This window comes from Carettochelys insculpta, chromosome 3 (assembly GCF_033958435.1).
Source record: "Carettochelys insculpta isolate YL-2023 chromosome 3, ASM3395843v1, whole genome shotgun sequence".
Classification (NCBI taxonomy): Eukaryota; Metazoa; Chordata; order Testudines; family Carettochelyidae; genus Carettochelys; species Carettochelys insculpta.
Genome location: NC_134139.1, coordinates 6,037,296 through 6,063,069, shown reverse-complemented (window position 1 = coordinate 6,063,069; position 25,774 = coordinate 6,037,296). Strand labels below are relative to the sequence as shown.

General features: G+C 42.0%; 1 protein-coding gene across 4 annotated transcripts in view; it reads left to right on the top strand.

The window, feature by feature from the left end:
• Positions 1-25,774, top strand: part of LOC142010170 (bifunctional protein GlmU-like) — a 62,174-nt gene that overhangs the window by 20,489 nt on the left and 15,911 nt on the right. The window contains exons 1-2 of one of the 4 annotated variants that reach the window (XR_012644707.1): positions 4,626-4,746; positions 8,792-8,995. The exons of 1 other annotated variant lie outside the window; for it this stretch is intronic. The gene's annotated coding sequence lies outside the window, so the exon portion shown is untranslated. Of the gene's footprint in view, positions 1-4,614; positions 4,747-8,791; positions 8,996-17,466; positions 17,576-25,774 lie in introns of those variants that run through there. 2 more of the 4 variants (XR_012644708.1, XR_012644709.1) reach the window with 2 other exon arrangements.

Sequence of the window (25,774 nt, the reverse complement as noted above, 5' to 3'; positions counted from 1 at the left end):
AGTTGGGTAACTTCCACTATTGGAGGTTCACTCATCATGGTTATCTCAGAGACAGACAACATGCAATCATGGACCACAGGGGTGAGGGGTCTGGGTTCTTGGAGGGAGTTTGGGTGCAGGAGAGAACCCAGGGCTGTGGTAAGGAGTTGGGGTGCAGGGGAAGGTGCAGGCTCAGAGAGAGAACGGGCGTGGGAGGGGATTCAAGGCTGGGGCATGGAGTGGGGGTACGGAAGACGGTGAGGGGTGCAGGTTCTGGGAAGGTGTTAGGGCATGGGGGGCTGAGGGCTGGGACAGGATGTTGGGGTGGAGGATGGGGTGTGAGCTCTGGGAGGAAGGGGAGTTTGGGAGGGGGGTCAGGGCTTGGGCAGGAGGTTGGGATGTAGGAGGGGTGAGGATGAGGTTCTAACTGGGCAGTGCTTATCTCCAATAGCGAATGGGAGCTGCAGAGTTGGCACTTGCGGTGGAGGAAGTGCATAGAGGCCCCCTTCCCTCACCGGGGGTCTCGTGGAGGGATATGCCAACCTCTTCCAGAAGCTGCGTGGGGCCAGGGCTGGTAGTGAGTGTGCTGCACTGGGGCACTTTTAGTGACCGTTCTCCCAGTTTGGCTTCAGGAGCCTTCAGGAGACTGAGCCTGGTTCTGGGAGACTCCCAGCCAAAGCAGGAGCGTTGGTGACCCTTGCCATGAACCATCTAACTCTAAGGAACTGGTTGGGTGCAGACTGGGTGAGCGTAAGGAAGCAGCCAACTGATACTGGTTAGCATGGCAGGCAGTGCTCTCAGCACACCAACTGTCCAGCCGTTATCATGTTTTTTGTGTGCGTTCATGGTGAAGGAGAGTTTTAAGGAGGGATTAGAAGGAGGACAATGAGGCGGCCTTACGGAAGGCTCCAGGGGGCACCTTGCAAGCATGCGGGTAGCATGAAAGGAAGCACAAAAGCACTTCTTTGGCAATTTAAGATGCGGGTGATGAATCGGGTATCATTGATGTAGTGGAGGCGGAAGTCAACACTTTGATAGAGTCTGAGAGAGGAGAGGTAGCTTGGGCATAAGTTCAGGAAGGGCCTGGAAAACAAAGATGAGAAATTGATGTTTGATGCAATGGAAAACGAGGAGCCAGTGGAAGGATGAAAGGAGAAGGGTCACGTGCTCAAAATGATGAACTAGGAAGACTATTTTTGTAATTCTGTAATTACAGCAATACAAGAAAATGGGAGCTGTGACTTCTTAGCTGTTTCTTCTCCGCAACTCCTCCTCCACAGACTTGCACTCTCTTTGCACAGTACATGGAACAATAGTCCAATAAGGCTTCTTTTATTTTCAGGTTTTACATCACCATCCTATCTATTAGCATCCTTCTTTTGTTGGATTTGCCTAGAGAGGCTTAGAGTGGTTGCTTTGGTGTCACAAAGGACACAAGCACCTATGCGTTTCCCTGTTCCAATTCAATGCGCCAAAAGTATAAAGAAATAGAGTTCACCATTTCTACTTTGGTTTATGCCTTTGTTAGGAACTTGTGCTTCTGTTCATGTTCAAAGTATACAGAACTGGCAGAGGAAGAGAGCTGCAGGTTTGGTTTGTGCTAATCTCTTTGGTTAATTCTTCAAATGGTTTAGGTATACTGATTACAGCCTTAGCAATGCTATGAAGGAGTCAGCAATGTTGCATTTGGGTCCTGTGGCACACACTCAAAGATAATTTATTCTTGTTGACACTTCATCATATAGAAGTCACATTCCATCTTATAACATCATCTTGGAATAACTGATTGATGGGCAGGCCTACTTCTTTTTGTGCATCTGCTAGGGAGTTTAGAAATTGCCAAGGACAAGTGTTCAATATGGCTGACACCTTTCCAGCTGAAAGTTATCAAGTTTGACACAGCTGTCTGGCTAAACAAAGCCCCGTTAAAACATAGCTGTGAGCTATTTGCAAGGAAAACCTAACTGTAAATTTATGTGGTCATGAAAAACCTTTTTCATGTGTCTTGGACAATAATGTGGCTGCTAATTCTTTATCACACATTGTTTTCTGCCATTTTCTGAAAGACGTAAAACATTTCACTATCCCTGTGTCTACACGAGCCCCTTCCTTTCAGAAAGGCAAGTTAATGAGTGGGTTCGAAAGATGCTAATGAGGCGCTGCCATAAATATGCAGCGCCTCATTAGCATAACGGCCACTGTGGTGATTTGAAAGTGTGGCTTTAGAATCACGTGCTGCCCATGGAGATGGGGACCTTCCGAAAGGACCCCCCCCCAGTTTTCGAAAGCCCCTTGGAGATGGGGTCCTTTCGGAAGGTCCCCGTCTCCATGGGCGGTGCACGATTTGAAAACTGCACTTCCGAATTGCCGTGGCTGCCATTATGCTAATGAGGCACTGTATATTCATGGCAGCACCTCATTAGCATCTTTCGAACCCGCTCATTAACATGCCCCTTCTGAAAGGAAGGGGCTCATGTAGACCCAGCCTATCTGTATATTTTCTATGGGAGAACTTATAATGCAGCACTATATTTCTCCTGTTTAGCTTGTTATCCGATGGCAGTCAGGACTCTGGCATACTAGTTGGCATTTGAATATCAACTAGTAAATGAAAGGAAGAAGGCATTTTTTAGGAGCATTAAGACTTGCAAGTCAATAAAAAGACTTACTTTTTTCATTGAAGCAACACAGTGAATTGGGTATGCAAGTCTTCCTAGTTGGGGCTGTGTAATGTGCTGCAAAAATCTTTAGCAATTTCATGCCTGTTACACAGTAAATGTGGCTGCTGATCTAATGTGAGTATAACCCACTGAGGTGTGTGCGTTGCAGGTCTTCCAGTACCAGTCCATACAGCCCCAGATATGGAACCTGGGGTCTTGAGCTCAAGCTGTGACAGCTCATAGGCTTTTAGTGCTGAAGGTCCTCAATGCTATGACTCTGCCCTGATGAAGCCTCAGCTGGAGTATTGTGTCCGGTTGTGGGTACCAGGAAGATGTGGACAAATTGGAGAAGGTCCAGAGAAGAGCTGCAAAATGATTAAAGATCTAGCAAACCTGACTGGTGAGGGAAAAGTCAAAGAACTGGGTTGTCTAGTCTGGAGAAGGGATGACTGAGAGTGGACATGATAACAGCTTTCAGATACCTAAAAGGTTGTTACAAGGAGGAGGGAGAAAAATTATTCTCCTTAACCTCTGAGGATAGGACAAGAAGCAATGGGCTTAAATTACAGCAAGGGAGGTTAAGGCATTGGTTTGGACACTAGGAAAATCTTGCTGTTGGGGTAGTTAAGCACTGGAATAAATTGCCTAGGGAGGTTGTAAAATGTCCATCATTGGAAATATTTAAGAGCAGGTTGTATAAGCATCTGTTAACAATGATCTAGATGGTGCATGATCCTACCATGAGGGTCAGGAGACTGGACTTGATAACCTCTTGAGGTCCCTTCCAGTTGTAGTGTTCTAAGAGTCTTTGATTCTAAGAAGGGAGGCAGGTTATACAGTCTGGGTACATGTAACTAGCTTGGTTGCATTGTACGTATGCGCATCACATAATGGTTATGTCTGCACTATCCACCACCTTTCAAAAGGGGGATGCTGATGAGATACTTCGGCAGATGCTAATGAGGCGCTGCCATGAATATGCAGCACCTCATTAGCATAACGCTGTCCACAGAGATTCAAAAGTGCCTCCCATGTAGACAGGGGCCTTTTGAAAGGACCCTCCAGTTTTCGAAAGCCCCTTATTCCTAAAACCAAACAGGGTTCTAGGAGTTTAGTGAAATAGTCCCTGGTTACAGGAACGTAGTCTCTCTCTGTCACGCTGTAGGCATGTGTACACACACACACACACACACACACAAAAATCCTATAAAATTCTATACAAAAAGCTACCATAAAAGAACATTATTAGCATTCGAAAGCCAAGGAATGGAAAAGTTTAAGTTGTAGATACAAACTTGCTTGAACACATTCTTTTATTACACAGTCACATATTATTTCTCAAATAATGCCACTGTTTTTCCCTCTGCAGTCTGAGGAGGGGCTACATTTCCATGGTAATAAAGATTTGTCTCAGAAAGGTGTTGAAAATAATCAGGAGGCTAATGAGGTTTTGTGCAAACCTCCTGCCGGTTGCATTCCTTTAGATCAAATATCCTTTGGTGTAAGTACAGAAACCCTTTTTATTTATAGGCACATTAGTAACACATTCTTGCAAACAGTGGAAGAGGAAAAGAAACAAGAAGTTAAAATAAAATAATGTGATAGTGCCTGTTTTTCACTGCATTTGTACACCACCTTAATTCTGATTCAGGCCTTGAGGTGCCGCCATATAAACAAAAAAACATGATTGCACAGCAAGTGGAAACACATTTGATTATTGTGCTTAAATTCCAAAACTGAAAGATTCCTTCCTAAGTGAGGAAAGTTTCTTCATTTCCAGAACACAGGAAAGCGGTATGTATCAAGGCAAGTGAGAAAATGGGCCAGATTCCTTTTTGGGAAGGCCAATTAGAACGCTTCAGCTGTAATATTCTGTGTGTCTAAGATTGGAGTCTGGCTAGTCATGGCGAATCGTCTAGATTTACAGCATGTATTTTGTTTGTGATATGGTCCCTGCCCCACAGAAATCTGATTTATGGACATGCCTCAGTGAACAAGAGCAACAAACAGCAGTGAAAAAGGAAACAAAGATAACAATAATATGGTTCTGCCAATATTTAGGTTTGTTACCTACCTGACTTGATGCATTGCTGCATAGTTTTAAAATGTAAGTTGATATGTTTATTTAATGTTATGGCTAATCAAAAATGGGGAGAAATGTTCATGAAAAATATTGGACTTTTTGGTGGACAAATGTCATTGAAATTCTGGCTGTCCAGTAAAGTGACTTGAAAATGTATGTTGAAAATAGCCAAAAATGTAGCAAATTTCTGCAGTACTTTTTAACAGAAAATGTTCAGGCTGTTATGCTTTTTTATGTTCAGGCTGTTATGCTTTTGTTCATAAACCAAGCTTGTTTTAAAACTGTGTTAAGAAAGGATTGTAGAGAATGAATTGCTACTTTCAAAATGACTACTGTTAACTGACAAGGTGACATAATTTAGTTCCTCTCCCTTTCCCCACCTTGTCTTGCATCGAGGACAGATTACAGTACTCATATGCTATGGTGACAGATGTCAATCCCTAATCCTAAAAGAAGACATTTGATTAATGGGGTTTGCGCTTATGCCATTAAAACAATGCCTTTAGGAAGGATTTGATTATAAGGAAAGAGTCAAGATCTAAATTCGAAGGCAGTGCCAATGAAGACTCTCATTGATTTCAGGAGGTTGTTAACATCTTCTCGCTGCATTGAGAGTGGGAGGTTGATCCATGAGTAGGGACAACATGGAAGACAGGACTGGGAGGGGACGCACAAAGGGCTGAGCTATGTGAGGCATTAGTCTGCAGCTGATCTGAAGATTCCAGTGCACACTCGTGTGTCACACTCTAACTGGCCCTTATAGTCTCTGCTAGTGGGCACTAAAAGTTCCCTACTGCACGTTAATAGAGTGCTGTTTGAAAGTGGACTGCACCAGGGTATGCAAAGGGAACATTTAGAATGCACTAGCAAAGTGCACACAGGCCAGCTGGTGAGCACTAAAATTCACACCCCTCGGGTGCAAACTAATGCACCCTGTGGAGAAACCCAGTAGGGACCCTGAGGCTTGATTGGTATAGCATGGAAGAAGGGGTGGGATGCAATAACAGACCAGCATGGAGATGTATCAGGGTCAGAGTTTTGCAGAGGCAATGAGAGTACAGGAACTAAAGTGGCCTTCTTTCTTTCATCAGCTGCCAGGCTGCATGGCTCTAAGTTGCCTTTTCTGCTGTATTTAAAATTCAGATCATGTCTGTCCCCATCCATGCATGCCCTCAGCAAATAACTTGTTTGCTTTGGTCTAAAACTCCCAAATAGCTAACATGTCAACTACGTTGTTGTATTGATTCTGGGTTCTTGTTATTTGCAGTCACTATGTACTAATGTAAATTCATCTTTCCTTTTTCCCCCCATTTGATGACCCCCTGAGGTTTTTAGGAAATAAGAAAAAATGCACTAAACATCTTTGTGTTTTGTGTGTCTGTGTGTGGGGGTTCATGTTGGTTTAATTGCAATAACATTTATATCACATAATATAGTGCACCAAGGTTGTAATTTTCCTATCATCTAAATTGCAGGCTGAAAATTGTGTTAAGAAAGCACTGTAGAGAATGAATTACTGCTTTCAAAATGACTACTGTTAACTGACAGTATGACTGGCAAATGATTATCGAAGACAGGATGTTTTTGTGTTTAATGTTAGTCAACTCTAGCATGGTATTGTTAAGCATAGCCCAGCACATGCTGAATAATACATATTTTACTGAGAAGTGCTGTATCTCTTTAAACGCAGATATAGATATTATATGTACACTTTGGGAAAAAAAAAAGGGAACAATCAACGTGCCCTACTCAAAATCTTTCTCTGTCTAACAGTACCTCAGATTCTGAAAACCAGAATCATTTTTTAAAATTGAATCCCTTGCTCTGTTTACCTTTTTCATTCCTCTCAGCTGGGACATTGTGACAAGACCAGCAAGTTTCATGTGTTTCTAAATCAGTTGCTCTGACAGGATTTCATGAATTATTTCTATTACTATTTGAGCCCTGACAGCGTGAGTCCATACGAGATGCAAAAGAAAGACAGTCCTTGCTTCGTAGAGCTTAGTAGATGCCAGCAGAAAAGCCCAGTGACATAGACACACATATCTATTTGCATATATATAATACTGTGTGGGATTTAAATGAAAGCGATAGTGGAGGCGTCGTGTACTTGGAGGGCAGTGGTTGTCCCAGGCCTATGAGGTAGTGTGGGCAAAGTCACGGAGGCAAGAACAGGAAGAGGAAAAAGAAGTAGCGGTAAAGCTGACACCTTTGGAACAAACAGGGACAGGGGATACAAGATGTGAGATGTAGATGGGTTTTCAGGGGTTTGGAAGCAAAGAAGGGGGTGAAATCTCAGCCCCACTGGTCTCAATTGCAAATCGCCTGTTGACTTCAACAAGGCCAGCATTTTACTCACGGAGTTTAAACTCGACGTGATGCACAAAGCATAACCAGTGGAGAGATTCAGACAGAGACGAGACATGGGTTTGCGCCCTGTTAACACAGGTGATTTTAACAGCTGTGGATTGGATGGACTGGTAGCTTTGGGGTTGATGTAGGAATCAGGGAGACCAGCAGGGAAGAGGCTGCAGGAAAGAAGATAAGTGGTTTAAGTGACAATCTTTGTTCTTTTGCATTCCCACGGAATAGACCTGGAGACAGTAAATGTCAGGAGAACTCAGGAAGTTCCTAGGTGAATGTTTCTGTTAACCGTACAACACAGCTGTTGTGTTTCTTGTAACCCTGTTTATTTCCAATATCACTTCTTAATTTACTATAAAAAACCTGACTTCAGCCAACTCACATCATAAAAGTTAAAGTCAAGCTTGCCACGCACTGGCTGGTAGAAAAGAACAAATGTCTGGTAGGGTAACAAAGGTAAAGTATTACTCAGGGGGAAACATACCTCCCGAGAGTTAACAAAACAAATCAGCAGTCATGTAGCACTTCAAAGACAAGCAAAATAATTTATTAGGTGGGACAGACCCACTTCTTCACATCAATAGCATTTCCAGTACAGACAAACATGGCTATCTCTCTGTTAGTATCCCAAGACTTAGTTTATTGACATTGAAACACATCAGTATTTATTATCCTTGTCATCTTTTTAATGAGCTGAAGTCCTTATGTGCATAAGGATTTTAGTGACTGGCGGGTGCATCTAAAAACTCTGTAGGCCCTGAGTATAAGGCAGTCAGAAATTAAAACAGACAAGGGGCTTAGCTACTGTCTGGAGTGATTGCTTTGGTGCTGATGGCTGACAGGCTCCTGCTCTCCAGTGTCGGAGTAATCTAAGGGTGATGTTATTTCTTTGGAATCAATCAGATTAGATAAAATATAAAAAATCCAGTGGGCTAATCAGGCAACACTACTTTGGAATTTTCAGACCCCCATCCCCACTCCTGCAATGGGAAAGAGAGCTGGAGCTGTGCAAACATTGCAAATATTTGCAATACAATTTGAAACCCTCCATATGGAAGACTTTTGCAAACTTGTGACTGTTATGCAGTTGTGCAGAAGCTCTTGGCTTGCACTGCTTTTTGACTGAAAGCCCGTCGTTTCTGAAATTTCAGATGATGATTCAAGTGTTTTGTTTTAAATTTGGGGGTCTGTAAAATAAAGGCTGGAATGAAATTGAAATTTTTTCCCATCCATTTAAGTGGCAATACCTCAATACATTTTGCACATTGTTGATTATTGCTTTAATGTTGTTTGCAATTGATCCCACAATTTGTTCCGGCCAGATCCCTGAACGTGTGCCAGGTGCCACTGACATCAATGAAGTGCTAAAGTCGGCCAGTGTGGATCAGTTTCAGAACTAAGGCCTGAAACAGAAATGAGCAAAAGGTATATTAAAATCTGAATCTGGTTTTCCAAAATCCACAAAGTTCTGGGTCTCGTTATTTGATCTGACCTATTATAAATGTAGGCGCCAAACAGCAGTTCAATGCGGAATTTTGTTTAGAACATTAGTGCCATCACAAGTCTGCTGGTGTCTTGGTGCAGGCTGCAGATGTCATGTGCATAGGGAAGGGTGTTAGCTGTAGAATGAATGAAAGTGCTGTGTTTTAAAATGGAGAACAAGAAGTCAGTTGTTCTGTTACTGTACATTCTGCTTTGCTTCCAGGCTTTGCTATTTCAGTGCTGTGGTACTCTTAGACATGATAAATACGCAAAGGGCCTGGGACACCGAACACCCTTGAAATACTTCAGAATGGATTTTTGAAATGCAAGGAAAGCTGTGTAGTTAGAACACAACAGATCCCAATCAGCAAGCTGCGCAGTGCCTTTTGATGTTCGCGCAGCTGTATGGATTCATAATACACATTAGGTGGGTAGTTCACATGTAGCAACAAGTTATTTAATGTTCATACTAGGATTACTTTTTATTTATTTATTGTTAAGTACCTAAGTGGCCAGCTCCACTGTGTATGCAAACAACTTGGAAATGGACAATTGAAAAAAAACAAACCCTCATTAGTGGCTATGAAAAAGGTACCAACCCAAATCAGATTGCTGCCCTGGTTTTCTCCATCCTATTAAATAGCCACACTATAAAAATAAATGCATAAAGACAAATAAAAACTGTTGCTTCCAAGCTAAACACTTTAATTGAATAGTTCTTAAATTCTGCTTTTTAAATAATAAAAACTTGAATTTTTTTTCTAAGGAAAATGTTACTCTTCTATATCTGCTTTAGGCTTACATTTTTCTCTTCCATTGTCAGGTTAAGAATAAACAGAAGCTGGTGTCTTAAAATATATATACAGGGTCTTATTCTTGTTTACATTAAAGGTCCCTTACTTTGCTCTGCTTTTTTTGTTAATTACTAGCCTGTAAATACAATTGATTCCCACTTGAAGAGTATTTTACATTATCAGCATGCACTGTAAAAGGGAGTAAGTGTAAATGAGAATAGGCCCTCCATTTCAGCTACCTTTTTCTGTCATACAAAGTTCAGGAAAACTTTTGTTTATTTAAATCTTAATGTTAAAAATGTATCTTTTGCTCATGAGACTCCTTGCCGGTACAATTTTCCGTACGTCACATCAGTAGAGGTCTTGAAGTTTTGAAGCACCTAGTGAAGAAAGCAATTTCATGGTTCATGCCATCATTAATGCTGTGTTATAATCTTTAGTGAGCAAGCCCCTTTTGTTTAAGTTTGGCATAATAAAGGGTTTAAGTTTTCAGTGCTGTCAAATTAGTCATCAGAATGAAAGGAGAGGCCCATTTCTCTTTTGGTTTTGTGTAGATTGCCTGCAAAGATAAATAAGTGAGCATTACAGGTGATTCTTTCTCTGTGCTAAGGTAGAGAGGTTCCATTTATTGCCATCAAATGCATTAAGCTGGAAGTCAAAGCCCTTAGCTTTTTGCTTGCTGCTAGTCTGGACCAGAAGACAATCAAACCATAAGGGTCATTTTCTGCATGAGCTAACCTTTTCCTCTCTTATGGTTTGAAGGCTTTGTTGACAATGAGATGCTCAGTGGGAACATTAAATTAACACTTCATATTCGTGGCTGTAAATTTACTGGCAGGCTGAGGAAAAGTCGGGGAAAACAAACACTCCATCATTTCTGCTTCATTTAGCTTGTGAATGGGGACGCTCTCACCTGCAGAGAAAAGAGGTCAGGGCAAACAGGGATAATTTTAATCTGACTCTCAGCCTAGTCTTTAGTTGTAGTGGATTGTGTAGCATTCTGTGCTTAAAGTAAAGGTGAGAGAGAGGTGAGAGGAAGAAAATAGATAAGTACTATATGAAATGCTTAAGAGACCTTGTCACACTAACTGAGGAATGCATGGATAGTTGTACTGGTTACTAAGGAAACTAACAGGCTAAATACCATTAATTTTGCAAACTACAGAATCAGGTAACTGTCAGATAACAGTTGCATTAGGATTTGGTATGTCATCTATGAAACCAAGAGACCTTGGAATATCACAGCTGAAGGTTTTCAGATGGAATATTTAGTTTCTCTCCAAAACAATGATGCTTAATTTTTAGGCTGCATGTTACGTGCTAAATATTTTCCAATTCGGTCCCCAGGCATATATGCCAGTAATGGTGTTCCAGGACTGCTGAGCAGATAGTGCCTGTTTTGTGTTTCACAGTTAAGTAATGCAACAAAAGACCGGTTCATTTCTTACTATTGCTGTTCATGACATTGACCCCTACAGACAGAACAAAGAAAAATTATTGCTTGAAACCGCCTTGTTCCAGCTATACAACATGTGAGTTGTATAAATTCTAATTGCAACAGGAAGAAAAAATAATTATGAAGAGATGTTTTAGTCAGAAGATAATTGGAACTCTGTATGTATGCACACAAATCTGTTTGATCTGTTGTTGTATGTTATTTTCTCTTCCAAAATTGTTGAAATGTTTTATTAGGCATTTAAATGTTCATTTGTACTTACTCTTGTTGTACCCCTGCCCAGTCATAAGCGTAACACTTCCCTCCTCAGTGGCGAGGTGGGGTAAACAAAATAATTGCACTGCAGATTAGGGTTGTTCCCAGGCCATGAAAATGCTGCCATTTGTCAACTGCTGTGAATTGGTGTGCTAATTATTTCTGACACTGAAACATTTCAGTTTCTTCCTGCTGTGAAATCTCTAATGTTCTACATCAGATCAACCTTCCCCACTTTCTGGTATAGAAATAACCAGAAAATTAATAATTATTCTCACATTATTTGTATCATTTGAGTTGAATATCAGCTTGTTGCTGTTTTAAGGTTTCGTTAGGTTTTTTTTTAATTTAATTTCTTCTGAAATGGAAAGACTTCAAAGCCTGAAAGTGACAAGAGACAAACAGATTCCTCAGACTGTTTCTCTCTCCTTAAGTGGGCCAGAAAAGTCTGATTTGTCACGCTGCTTTGAGTAAAACCGTCATGCTTGGACCAGGGATGGATTAGTTGATTATGGTGAATGGACAAGCAAACATGAAAAGGTGCTCAAATGGTGCCAAAAGGGATAATTATTTTTGGCCATGTTTTTCATCACAGGTGCCACCAGAGAAGAGTAAAATCGTGTAATCCTTTATTAACTAGCCCCCATCTTACAGTGTTAATGCGGGATGTTTTGGGGGGCCAGTGGATTAAGAGGAATTCCAGTTGGTATTTAGGCCGGGTGGGAGGATCGAGGCCGAAGTGGGAGTGCAGAACAGGTGCCATGTTAAAATTAGCCTACCAGGTGGTCCAGAAAATAGACACAGTGTGTCAAGTAAACTGAAAAGCTGGGACTCTTTGCAATTTGCTGGCTGCTAGCGAGCCTGGCAAAGGGTGCAGGCTCTGGGGGTGGCACTGATGTAGCTATTGAGCCCCGAGGGAAATCTGTGTCAGGCTCGGTTTACTACAATCAGAGCAGTGATTAGAGTTCTTTTGATCGCAGGTTTAGTTTTCAGCCTATCAAGGGAGTGGGGGTGGCCGATGAGGGGTGGGATACATATTAATGCCTTGCACAGGGCCCACATAATTTCCCAGAGGGTTATGAGGTCAGGTTTGTATTTAGTTAGCAGTAATGATCTCGTTAGGGATCTGAATGGACCACCGTCCAAGCTCTTTCAGGGATATGAGCGTGCCTGGCCTTCACCCTTCTTTCCCTTCGTTGTGTGGGCTTACACAGGACATGAACTGTGATTAATGGACTTCCAGTGCTTAATAATTTGCAAAACAGTATTAAACAAGGAAAGTTGAGGACAATTGAAATTGGACACAGGAGGGGCAGAAGGTTGTTGTAAACAGAACCAGTACAATCCAACTGCACAGAATTAACTAAGATGGATGCATATACAATGTCACAGCTGGCAACTGGCAGGGAGCCAGGCCTGGGAGAAAACTCCAATGCTATGTCCAGGTGGTCAGGCTGAGCTGCCCCTTTTAACTTTGTGAATATTAGAAAAGAGAACAGAAAAAAAAGACTACTTTTGCAGTGGGAAAGAAAGTAAGAGGAAGCCATTGAGCAACAGAAAGAAAGAGATTAAGAAGCTGAGAAAGTGACAAGCTGATAATAGAAAGCACTTTCAATAGTAGTAATCCTTGACATACAAGGACAAATATGAATACTTTTGTTCTTGAATTTAGATTAACTTTCAGATCAGGAGGAAAACTTTAAGTAACTCCATATACTTCCATCTCCTGGTATGCCACACAAAATGAAAGTTTGCCGTTCTTTGCTGTTGACCTTGTAAAAGTGCTTCTGCTAGGAACATTTAAAAGGAAACAATGTGGACTGAGAAACAAATAGATAAAAATGCTGAGAATGAAATATGAAGTAGAAAAATGATTTAAAATATCTATGCTACTTTTCACAGATTTATGTTGGCGCATGTTGGTGTATTAATCTGCCATAAGCGGCATCCCCCAACCTCTTGGGCTTACATAACAAAGAGTTGGACAAATTTTACTTTTAATAAATTCACTAGTGTGCTTATGAGAAAATAGGTTTCTATAAGAGGGCCTTCAAAATCAGCCAGTTTGCATGGGTGCATGATTTGCAGAGAAGCAATAAGAAACTAGAATTTTTTGAAGTAGTGATAGTTTTATGGTATTTAGACCACATCATATCATGGGGAGGAGAAGAATAAGCAAAACTGTATGAAATAAGAATCTCCTAAACAAAATCTCATATGCACAAAGGTGAGGGGTTTTTTTGGTCAAGAAATCATAGTTTTCTGAGTCAGCTTTAAAGAATTACAGTACCGTCATTCAGCTCAGTTGATTTGTTTTCCAATCAGTCAGCATAAATTTCTCTTTCCCCTTTCTTTTTGGTGTTCTGAGAGCTGAATGTGAGGAAGTAAAGAGTGAAAAGTTAGATGGGAAAAGGGACAAATTTTAAGGTCCCCAAAGCAGTTCGTTTGTTTTTTTTTCAATAAATAACTCAAAACTGCCCTTGTATAACAAAAACTGAGGGGTAATGCTGTGGGTGTAGATTCCACCCCCCCCCCGCCCCGGTGCTGTATTAAAGGTAGTTGTGAAGTAAACAGCCAGAGAAATGACCTGTTAGAAAGAGGAACCCTTAGTAAGGAAGGGAAGGCCTCAGAAAGGCCTCTCCGCCCCCTCGCATGGATTCTTGCTTGTGGTCAAGGAGACGAGGTGAGGTTGGTTGCCTGGAAAGACTGGCAGTGAGGTGGGGGAGGGAAGACAAACAGCCTACGAAGGCTGCTGGTGATGAACCTGGCAGGCCGGCTCATGTATTGTTGTCAGACTGATACACAACAGCACGTCATTGTTACAGTAGTTTTTGGCTCACGTTTTATCCAGTAAGGATGACTGACAGCTTTACTTTGAGATTTCCAAGCTCCTGAGGGTTTGATAGACATCCTTATGAGCTTCTTCCAGGCAGTGGCAGACTGTGAGGAATAAAAGAACTTGGAAGGTTTTCTTTTTTTTTTTTTCCACCCTATCCATCTGGCCTGTGCATTTTGTGTAGACCACACTGAATGTTGACATATGTTTGCCTAGCACAATGGATTCCTGCTGTAGGAGTGGTGCTGCTAGGTACTACTGCAATATGTATAGGCTATGTTTGCACTAGCACAAAACTTCAAAATGGCCATGCTAATGGCCATGCTAATGGCCATTTCGAAGATTATTAATGAGGAGCTGAAATGCATATTCAGCGGCTCATTAGTAATCTTCAAAATGGCCATGCTAATGGCCATTTCGAAGTTTTGTGCCTATGTAGACATGGCCATAATGTGTGTATGGAGGCTTGGTGCAGGGTAGAAGGTTGATTTCACACTGACCTGTTCTCTCTGTTTCCACCCGTCTCCTGCTAATCCCAGTTGTTGTACCCATCTCCCAAGGCCAGGTCCCCAAACTCCAGGTGTGCACTGTTTGTGGACAGCTGGTTTGACATGCTGATCTTGTTGAACCTCTGTAATTTTGTCAGTTCATTCTGGGTTGAAAATTCTTTGGGCTGGTCTCAGCTCAAAGGTGAATTTCATTTTGGAAAATTTGAAGAAAAGTCTGAATGCTGAACATCACATCATCAGCGTGGGTTTCTTGTTCTGAAAGGTTTCTGGCTACTTTGGTGGTACTTTTGACTGGACAGGTAAAAAAGTGCTAAAAGAGGAATGGCTGCTCAGTACCTGTGAGGAAATTTGATTTGCTTTGTGACTAGATACTCTGATTAAAATGGAACTCTTAAAACAGTGCAAAAACATGTCTTGCAAGTATTCACTTGAATGAAAAAAGACTGAATTCAAGCTGGCTGCATTCATCCCTCTTTCTGTATTTGCTTTTCACTGGTCTGACTTGACTCACAAGGAACATTTGCAGAAATGGGCTGTGTCTACACTAGCCTCAAACTTTGAAATGGCCACGCAAATGGCCATTTCAAAGTTTACTAATGAAGCGCTGAATTGCATATTCCGTGCCTCATTAGCATGCGGGCGGCCGCTGCACTTTGAAATTGACGCGCCTCGCCGCCGCATGGCTCATTCAGACGAGGCTCCTTTTCTAAAGGACCCCGCCTACTTCGAAGTCCCCTTATTCCCATGATTTCATGGGAATAAGGGGACTTCAAAGTAGGCATGGTCCTTCTGAAAAGGAGCCCCGTCTGGACGAGCCGCGCGGTGGCGAGGCACGTCAATTTCGAAGTGCTGCGGCCGCCCGCATGCTAATGAAGTACTGAATATGCATTTCAGCACTTCATTAGTAAACTTCGAAATGGCCATTTGCGCGGCCATTTCGAAGTTTGGGGCTAGTGTAGACATAGATGGTGACTTTAAAGTGAATATTGTCAGACTGAATTCTGAGATAGTGAATAGGATTCACACTGGAAGCCTGCCACAAAAAGTTGTTATGGTTATTTTGGATATGGAAATAACACCACGTGACTTGTGTGACCAGTAAAAATGAGCCACTCAGCTTCCATTTTGAATCTCAGATTTTCACAGAAAACTGTTCATGACCCTACAGACCAAGAATTATTTAGAGAAACTATTTGGGGTGAAATCTGCCCTTGTACCAAGAGTCTTGCACTTAAAACCCGCTTCCACCCTATTTAAGGCGATAAGAGTGACACGTCGGCCTTAGCCTGGCCCTCTGGAAATTTCATGCTTGTTAAATACTTTCAAACATTAATGAATCTGAGAACTCCCCTCCCCCTGCTCCTCTGTCCCAGGAGACTACCTAGATGAGAACAACAGGGAGCTAGACTAGCCAGAAGAGAGGAGGAAAGCATGCCTAAGAATGCAGGAATGCATTCCTTCTCACTGGGCTGTCTCCCACTGGTCAGTTGCCTGGGGAGTAAGTGGATTGAGCATTTCCTCCTTCCACCCCATTAATTTAAACCTCCTCCTGGGCTGTAGGAGTATCTTGTTCTCTTTAGCTACCCCACTCTACCTCTAGCTGTATGATAGGAGCGACAATTGTACAATACTGTGGTGCTGATCAGTTACTGCCTTTAGGATCAGGAAGGAATATTTCCTGTTGGACCAACTGGCAGAGGCCTGGTGGGGTGTTTTTGCCTTTCTTGCAGCATCATGAAGGCTCGGTTGGGTTAAAGGGACTGGGAGCTGGATATTTAATATTACAAATTTATGGGAATGTTTAATTTGTCACAACCTGTGGCCAGTGTCAAGTACAGAGAAGGGCCAAAATGGCCAACTCCCAGAGATAAATGAGATCCAGGATTTCACTGGTGAACTCTGTGCTTCTTGGAGAAGGGACTCTTAAAGTCTTTGCAGATAGGGGTGCCTAGCTGGTACCGTCTATGGCTTTCATGAGTAGGAGGAGAAGAGGATTCAGAAGTGGGATGAGTAAGCCAAAGAGAATCTACCCTGATTTAAGGGTTATGTGATGGGAAACTATAACCCTGGGACCTGGACTGGATCCAGTTACTTTTCTGATGCAAGGGGTGGGAGGTGGGTAGATAATTGATAAAATGATGGCCTGCCACTCAAATCCTTCTCTGTGTCTCTTTTCATGCACCTGCATGTCCCTGTGAGTCATGAACTGTTCTGGGATAATTTACAGACAGAAGAAGAGGCTTATCAATTTGAATTAACTATTTAATCCCTTCTAGAGTAGAATCTATCCCACATTACTTTGCAGTTTAATTGGTCATCATCATTAAGCAAGGAAGAACTTTCATGGTTCGTATGGGGGCTGCAGAAAAGATGTAGGTAGTCTGTCGTGTCTGACAATGGCGTCTTGAGCTTGCACAGGCTCATCGGTTGTGGACTCACATGTGGCTGAGGAATCCAAGCTTTGAATGGCATGGGCATTCACAGTGGGGGCAAGGGAATTGTTCTGGCTCTGTTGGTGCAGCTGCTGCTGTTGGTTTCTTCCTCTCACGAGCATCAATGAGGCATACGTGTCGCTGCTCTTCAAAGTTGTCATATGTGTGTCATACGAGAGCACACCAGCCTGTTCGGTCTTTTGCACGCTGCTCTAGCTGATCTGGTTTTAAATCAGCATGAGAAATGTTGGCCTTCACGCAGTCTTTATACCTCTTGTGAGGCCTACCTTGATTCCTTTTGCCCTGGGAGAGTTCACCGTAGAGGAGTTGCTTAGGGATCCTTGACTCCTCCATCTGTATGACGTGCCCTGTCCAGCAAAGCTGGGCTTTGAGAATCATGGCTTCGATGCTCGTGGTTCCTGCTCTGTCCAGGACTTCCAGGTTCATAACTCTGTCCTGCCATCGAATGTGCAGTATTGACCTCAGGCTGTGTGTGGGGAAGCGCTCCAGCAGTTTTATATGTTTTCTGTACAAGGTCCAGGTTTCACAGCCATACAGGAGACTGGTCAGGACTACAGCCTGGTACACTTTCAGTTAATGGACTGTCGGATACTGTGCTGATTCAACACTCGTACTCTCAGGCATCCTAGTGCCTGGCTGGCCTGGAAGATTCTGGCATTGATTTCTTTGTCAAGGGAGCCATCATTGGCTATCACACTACCAAGGTACTTAAACTCCTCTACTGTTTTTAGCGCTGTTCCTTCAATAAAGATTGAAGCGGGGAGAACAGCAGATCCTGGAGCAGGTTGAAACAGTATCTCAGTCTTTCCTAGGCTGGTGGTCAAACCAAAGAGGCAAGTGGCATCAGCAAACTTGTTGATGATGAGTTGGAGATCAGACTCCTTGTGTGCCATAAGTGCACTGTTGTCCGCCAAAAGGGCTTTAAGGATGAGCCTCTCAAGCATCTTGGTTTTAGCATTCAGATGACGAAGGTTGCAAAGTGACCCATCAAGTCTGTGTTTTATGTAGACTCAATAGTCCAGGTCCCTAACTGCGTGGCTGAAGATGCACGTGAAAAAGAGGTTGAATAACACTGGGGCCAGAAAAGATAGCTGAGTATCAAACAGCCAGAATCTGACACAGTATTCAGTCCCACAGAGTAAGGGACCATTAAACACTAGTCGGGCTTTTGGAATCTGGGCCAAATGTATTTTCATGGTGTGTGGGGTGAAGGGGATTTTTCTTGGCAAAGAGACATAAATACACTTGGGTAAGACCTGTGCTCTAAGCATCAGAGCTCATTCTACAAGGCAGTTTGCTGAACATAGAGAAGCAGAGCATACTGTGGGGAAATTCACCCCATCCCTTGGGTTTCACTTAGCAGCCAGTCTCACATGGACCACCGCTGCTACCAAGTGTTAGGAAGTGGGGATGGGGGTTACCAGGCCCTGCCCCCTATCCGTAGTTAGGTGTGACTGTCATTCAGCAGGTAGTACAGCTTTTTTAATTGATAGGGACACCGCATAGAAGACACTTGTTGGCACAGAAACCAGAAGCAGTCAGTACAATCTGTCTTGGGGAAAGGGGCCCAGAGGGGACCCTTGAGCTGGAGGCCTGGCCCTCCTTCCTTCCTCTTCAGCCTGACGAGACTGCCCCAATCAACAGCCCAGCTCCAATTCAAACCAGACAGACCCCTCCTCCTTCCTTTGTCCTGTTTCCCCCAGGAAGAAAGGTGTCACCTGGTTGCCTAGGTTACAAAGAGCCTGGAGGGCCACTGTCTAAGAGTGAGAAGTCATCACACTGAAACTCCCATCATCACTATGCACTGATACTGTGCCTAGGGAAACTGAGGCAACCACCTTGGGTTACTACAGGACAGTGTAGGAAATACATGCAACCTAGCCAGGGTAATAAAATCCTCACATACCCCACTTTGTCACAGTTGAAGCAGGTTAGGCCTGTTTTTTCTTCATGAAGACTCAGAAAACACTTACACACCTAGTTAACTTGAAGTGCATGAGTAATTTCATCCAAATCAATGGAGTCAGTTTTCTCCATCTGAGGTTCTGGCCTGGTGTATGCAATATTGCATTCTCATCTGTGCAAATATTACCTCTTATTTTACAGATTCTCTTTAGAAGTTAAGGTTGAAACACATAGGCCAACAGATAAAAAGGGAAAATAAGGAGGATCAGATGGCTAATTCCCATGCACATGTGATAATTTCTAGCACAAGCTTATCTTGCAGGAACTATAATATACTGTATAGGAAATAAATCATAATGTCAGGGCCAAATGTCATTTTCCTCATCTGCATGATTTGCAGGATCTCAGTCAAACAGATTTCTTTCTCTCTCATAGAAGTCTTCTCTTTAATTGAATTATGCCCCTGACTAGCACACAGAATTCATTGTTTGGTGAGATACAGGGAAATTACCATTTGATGAAACAATACTGTACTCTTCCGTCACCTGCACAAACATCCTTCAGGAAAACCATTATGTAGATTTCCTTGATTACAGACTATTGTCCCTTTTGATCTAAAATTTCATTTGCCATAATCAACTATAGAACATATTGCTGCATAAATATTATATACTGAATGCACAGATGGATTTCAACTATCCTTGACAATTGTTTACTGGATATTTCTTTTAGAACTTAGGAAAAAGTTCCCTGAACCTATTTAATGAAGCTTTATTTATTTCTTTATTTATTCATTTGTTTATTTATTGCTTAAAACTTTCAGTTTATAGGCAGATATTTTCTCAGTCAATCATTTGGTACTTAAGGCAAAATGTATTTTGTAGTCTCCAGATATCTAAATCCAGCCTCACTCCCCCACTCCTCTGTTCACCCTCTAGGAGGAGACATTTAAGAATGATTAACTCAGATAACCTTGGACCCTGACTTACTTATATGGTGAAACTTCAGTAATCATTATTGTTCCCAGTATAAATTAATAATTTCACATTACAAGCTGTGCATTGCTGTCACAGTAAAACCTCTAAAAGCTAAATCACTATTGAATGTAAAGATTCAGAGTTACCAGTTTTTGAGAACTTATTGTGGGTCTCACAATATTTGGGATTTTTTTCAATCCCCAGCTCCTGGAATCACATGATTGTATTAGACTCTCAGAGGATGCCTCTGCTACGGAGTCTGTCAACATAGCTGTGCTGACATTCCCAGCTGATGTGGACATGGTCTCTACCAACAGAAGATCTTCTTGTCTTTACTGAGAAGTTTAATTCAAATTAAGGTCAGGCATGAATTTAAAGCAGAATCCCTACTCCCGATGAAGGTTATGTCTACACTTAGTACAATGTCAGTGCTGTGGAGATTGATCTTCTGGCATTCAATTTAGCGCGTCTAGTGAAGATGCACTAAATCAAATGCTGAAGGTGTCCCTGTCAACCATGGTACTTCTTGTAGGTGTGAGGCGTAAGGAGAGTTTCTTTTGTCGACCTCCGTTGTGGGGACAGCAGAGGAAGTTGACCTAAAGTACATTGATTCCAGCCATGCTATTCTTGTAGCTGGAGTTGTGTACCTTAGGTTGACTTTCTCCCCTAGTGTAGACCTGCATTAATTCTCTGTGCGGATGCCTTCATTCTGGAGTAAGGATGCTTTATTCTGAATTATCTTAATCCACATTAATCCACAAGATTAATTATAATTATATAATAATAGCTAGCCCAGAAAAACCGCCTGTGTAGGCAAATCTTAAATCTCTGTTAACCTGATTATGCACATGACATTGTATATCTTTCTCCAAAAATCTCTGGTTTTGTAAAGTATTTGTTGATATTCCTAAAGATGCCTTTAAAAATGAATCCGTGAACATGGCAAGTCTAGTAAGAAAATCCTGACTGATAAATGAGGTGGAGGGACAAGAGCTAATCTGATTACAGTAATGACATCTGATGTATTTACTTGGAGCAGTGATTGTTGAACTGCACAGTCATTGGCAAGCTTATTCTGTTTACAGGAGTTGTGATAAATATTCAAAATCTCTCTCCCCTGTACAGGCAGAGAGCTTTGTCAAAGAGCAGAATCCTGCCTGTATGTATAATCTGATTTATCTGCTTTGTCAAAAGCCCTCTCTGCTCATTGCTGTTGTTTTTGTAACCTCCCATGTACCAGGGCTTTTTTTTTCAAGTTTAATAAGAAATAATTTCCTGGAGGCTTACGACATAAATAGTGAGTACTAACTGTCTCTCTGAGCTTCTTTCAACTCCCTTTTACTAAGGTGCTGTATGGACTGACTGTTTCACATGCCTGATTAGTTGGTTCACCAACCTCATAATTATTGTATTTGTAACGTATAAGAAGGATTAGTTCCTCAACACCTTCAGTCAGCAGTGTTACCAGCTGAGTGCAAAAACATTATAAGGAGCTTTGAACCTACAAGCTTAAGTCTTTTCTAAGGTTGGGCCATTCAGTCATCAATTACAAATTCTACAGTGCCATGTAACTAGACTGCAAATGTTACTCCCTCTAATTCTCGTCCACTTTATGCAGATGCTTTCAGGCTACCTCTCCATCGCTTCACATTTTAGCAAGGTAGATGCAATTCCATTTCAAGTGTAAAATTGGTGCCTACTCCAGAAGTATCAAAAACAAAAGGGGGGCAGCTCAAAAATAATTATTTATGGATTCAGCCATCAGTTTCATTTATTAGTGTTTCAGATCCCTCACTGAGCTAATTACAGTGAATCTCATTAACTCTATAGAGTGGGCTGGGGAGTGAGGGTTTCCTGAGACTGACTGCTGATGTAAACTCTCACTGCCACATTGATGGTTAGTGTCAAGAACTCCAGAATGTTCACAGTGCCTGTTGACGCACAGTTGTGAACATTTAAAATTCCACCTGCCTTGCAGGGAGTATAGAGATTCCATGAGTTCCTATAACAGTGTTGATACCTTCCTGAAAGGGCAAATATAAGTTTAAGACTCTAGGGACCAGATTCTTAAAATTGGAGTCAGTGTTACACAAGGGATGAAGCTGACTCCAGGACTGTAATGTAACTTGTGCACTTGGGGAAGAATTTGCTTTTCTTTAATGATTGATTTTCTTTGTTCCTCATGGAATGGCCTGTAATCCTTGTTACAGGAATTCACTAGACACACATATTGAAATATTCTATAAACTTGGATATTTAAATACATAACATAGTGTAATGTGCTTCCTGTTGACTAATTTAAATGTAATAAAGTAATGTGGTGAAACTAATGGTGCCCAAAGGCTGCTCTTCATCAGTTAAGCAAAATTAAGCTGTTTTACATCAAATCAGCCTAACATTCGTTAGTTTTAGACTATTTCAAGGGTATTTAGTGCAGTTGATAACCCATTCTTTGTATTTTTTCTTTTGGATGTGCCTTTTATCAACAGGTGTATCTCCTGGGCAGAAGGAACCAACTGATTTTCAAAACAGTTCTGCACGATTCACTGTCGCCAACCCCAAGCATTTGAAAATCATGAGCCAATCCACCTCCTTCAAATCACCAGAGTGTGATAAAAGTCATGAGAGGTTAACAAATAAAATTTCGGGGGTTCTTTATTTTTTATTATTGATGTTTGTTTTTGTTTTGAGCCTTTATGGCTCATGCTTTCAAGCTTTCTCTCTGTAACCACAAAGGCCTGAATTTTACGTTAAGAAATATAAAACTGAGAATTTACATATTTACATGATTGCAGGAGTTGGGGCTTTAGGAAAAGCAGCCAGTTTTGGGATACAGGTTGACTCTTTCTTTCATCCAGCACCCTTGGGACCTGACTGGTGCTGGATGAAGGAAAATGCCAGGCGGAAGGTCAGTATTTTCTTGCACATTACCAAGACTTCCACTGCTGACTGGGCTCTGAGAAGACATTTAATGGTAAATTACAGCTAAATACAAAACAGAACGCTGAAAGCCAGGACTGGTGACTGTAAACAAACTTTACGGGACCTTAAGAAACTTGACCCCACCCAGGATAAGTGGTTGTCTGGCTAACTAAAATCATGCCAGATTAAAGAGTTTGCCAGATGAGAGAGTTCCAGATTAGAGAGGTTCAACCCGCACTTGATGTAATGTCACCATGAGACCTTGTATAACATTGCTCTTTAGATTTTTTTTTTTTAAATCTATGTGATAGGAAAGTTGTATCAACATGCTATAAAAGGAGGAATTTTGGGACTGATAGCTAAGGGTAGGGAGGAAGGTCATTTAAAAATGATCTGAAAGGCACAGTTGGCTGTGTCTCAGGACTCTTACTGGAACAGTGAGGTCACTGAGTATGTCTGTTTGATTCAAACACATTTTACAACTGTGCCCTTTTAAGGCTTGTGTAGCGGGTGCAAGATACTGCAAAGCTGCAAGAAAGCTTTGATTGTAACACTTTTCAGCACATGCCTATGATTCCTTTTGAGACTCTTCAGTAAAAACAAAAGTGGGTCTGTCCCACGAAAGCTCACCATCTGATAAATTATTTTGTTAGTCTTTAAAATGCTACACGACTGCCTTTTTGTTTTGATAGAGTATACATTAACATGGCTATCTCTCTGTTACTATTCTACAGTAAAAAGTGGTTTGACTTCTAGGTCAGAAACTACCCTTAGATAAAGATCTGGCCTAGGATGGGGGTTGTAACTTGAATAGCATCTCTAACCAATCTTCCAACTGAAAACATTGCATTTTTAGTTTGGATAGGGTGATAGTAACAACCTCTTCACAACCTGTATTTTCACAGAAGTCAAACAAACTTTTTCATATATGCTCCTTGGACTGAGTTGAGTATAGGAGCTTTGAGGCTTTTACCTGTCTCTGAGACTCCTCACCAGTTCATTATACATACACCAATTTGCAGCCAGGTGAAGCAGTAACAATCATCCAGCTTGGACTGGGTTCAGAGCTAGAGCTGCAAGCCTCCAGTTTCTAATTAAGCATGCCTTGAGCCCACTGGTGCTCCACAACACACAGCTATTTAATAAAAAGATGTAAATACCTTTCGTGGTTCAGACAACATCCCAGGCCACTCCAGAGTTGCTCTGATGGTTTATTACAATGCTAACAAAATCCTTCAACATAGTTAATTCACAGTTACTTATTATTTATTCTCTCCATATGTGTGGTGTGTGGTTGTGTTCTGCATGTGTATTTATATAAATTCTTGTTTATCAGCTTCATAAAATATCCCTTCTGAGAGGGGCTGTGTGAGGATGACCCAGATGTACAAGAGGAAATGTTTCATATCTCAAGGACTGCCTTATGTGCACCCTAGACAACCTCCACCCCCACCCCATGTGCCATACATGGCACTTAATGGTTTTAAAAATTAGAGCATCTGTGTGGCTTGGAATTTATTGACCTACTGTGCATAACAAGTGGAATTTAAAATATAATTAGCTGAGCTGCGAGGTGTCAATTCACAGAAGTTTGACACCTTGTGTCATTGTCATGGGCCTGACTTTAGAAGTGATGTATTAATGGGGCTTCTAGGCTTTTGGAGGACTTATCCATGGCTGGATTTTGTCTCTCAGATTTAGAAAATAGAAGAACCCCCTGTACCACTGGACAAGGCTCAATGTCCTGCTGGTAATGCTGAGAAAAAGGCTAAGGGAGAACAGCTGCAGTACCTACAGCCCTTTGCTGCTTCTGTAGAAGCTGCTGATGGAGAAGATGGACAACAACTGTGTTTAGTAGGTGAAGACACACCCACACAAGCCCTCTCCCAGCTGTGCCCAGGCTCAACAGGTTGCTCTCTGGTCCAGAGCTGCCACATCTGTACGCTGGACTGGCTTCTGCAGGCTGTGTCTGTGGGGTCGTGTTGCAGATGAAACTTCGTATGGCAGAAGACACCCAACTGAACAATGCTTCGCCTGCCTTGAGGCCGAGTTTCTCTGTTTACAGAACTTGGGCGCCTGAGCTCTGCATATGAGAAGAAACTGTCCAGCCTCAGAGATGAATAGGCCCCAACTAAATTGCTCATATGGCCCAGTGGCTAGTGCCCTAGATGGAGAAAGAAGGGAGGGGGATTCTGATCTTGGCTTGTCCATTTAGCCTGTCAGGTGACTTTGCAAAAGTCATTTGACTTCTCTGTACCTTGGTGCCTACAGCTATAGAGGCTCATTTCCTTTCTGAAGCATTTTGAGATCAATAGATGAAATGTGCTATACAGGAGTTACATATTATTATCTTGACATCAGTGTGACATAAACATGTATCTAAAGGCAGATGTATGCTTTGGTTCTTTGCTGGATCAGCGTTACCCTCTGCAAACGGTGTCTGGTCACAGAGACTGGTGGAGGAAGATGATAGGGGAAACCCTGATCACTATTACTGTTTGCCAGACTGTAGCCCATAGGAGACCCAGTCATGAACAAGGGCTGCATTGTGGACACAGTACAGAAAAACCGTGGTCCCTGTGCCCAGGGACTTACCTACATAGTCATGTGAGTGGTTTGGCAACACCTGGCACTATGGGGCTGGTTATTAATTCTGCAGTCGGTATGTGTCTCTACCCCCCAGTAAGGGTAGAGGAGGAGAGGTAAGAGGAGGAGAAGGATTTGACTTATATCTTTATAGTGGACCATGCATTTGTCATTCCATGTTTGGCTCATTTCTACTGCAGAGCTTACAACCTAAATTAGGTAAGAAAAGCCTCAGAATGAAACAGATAAAGGAAGGTGTATGGAAAGAAGGGACAAGAGTTATATAAGGAAAGAAGCGCCAAGACTAATATAAGGGTAGTATCTCAACACAGTGGGTCTAAACAAATATGGCTGAGGATAGAAACTGACCTGGAGAATATTATTGCTGATGATCAAGCTTGACTCTCAGGTCCCAGGTTGAATTTGCAGCCCCGGCAATTAGAAAAATATTTTTGTCAGTTGACCTAATCAGTTGTGGAAGCACATGAGAGACAATAAGCATGGAATCCCAGG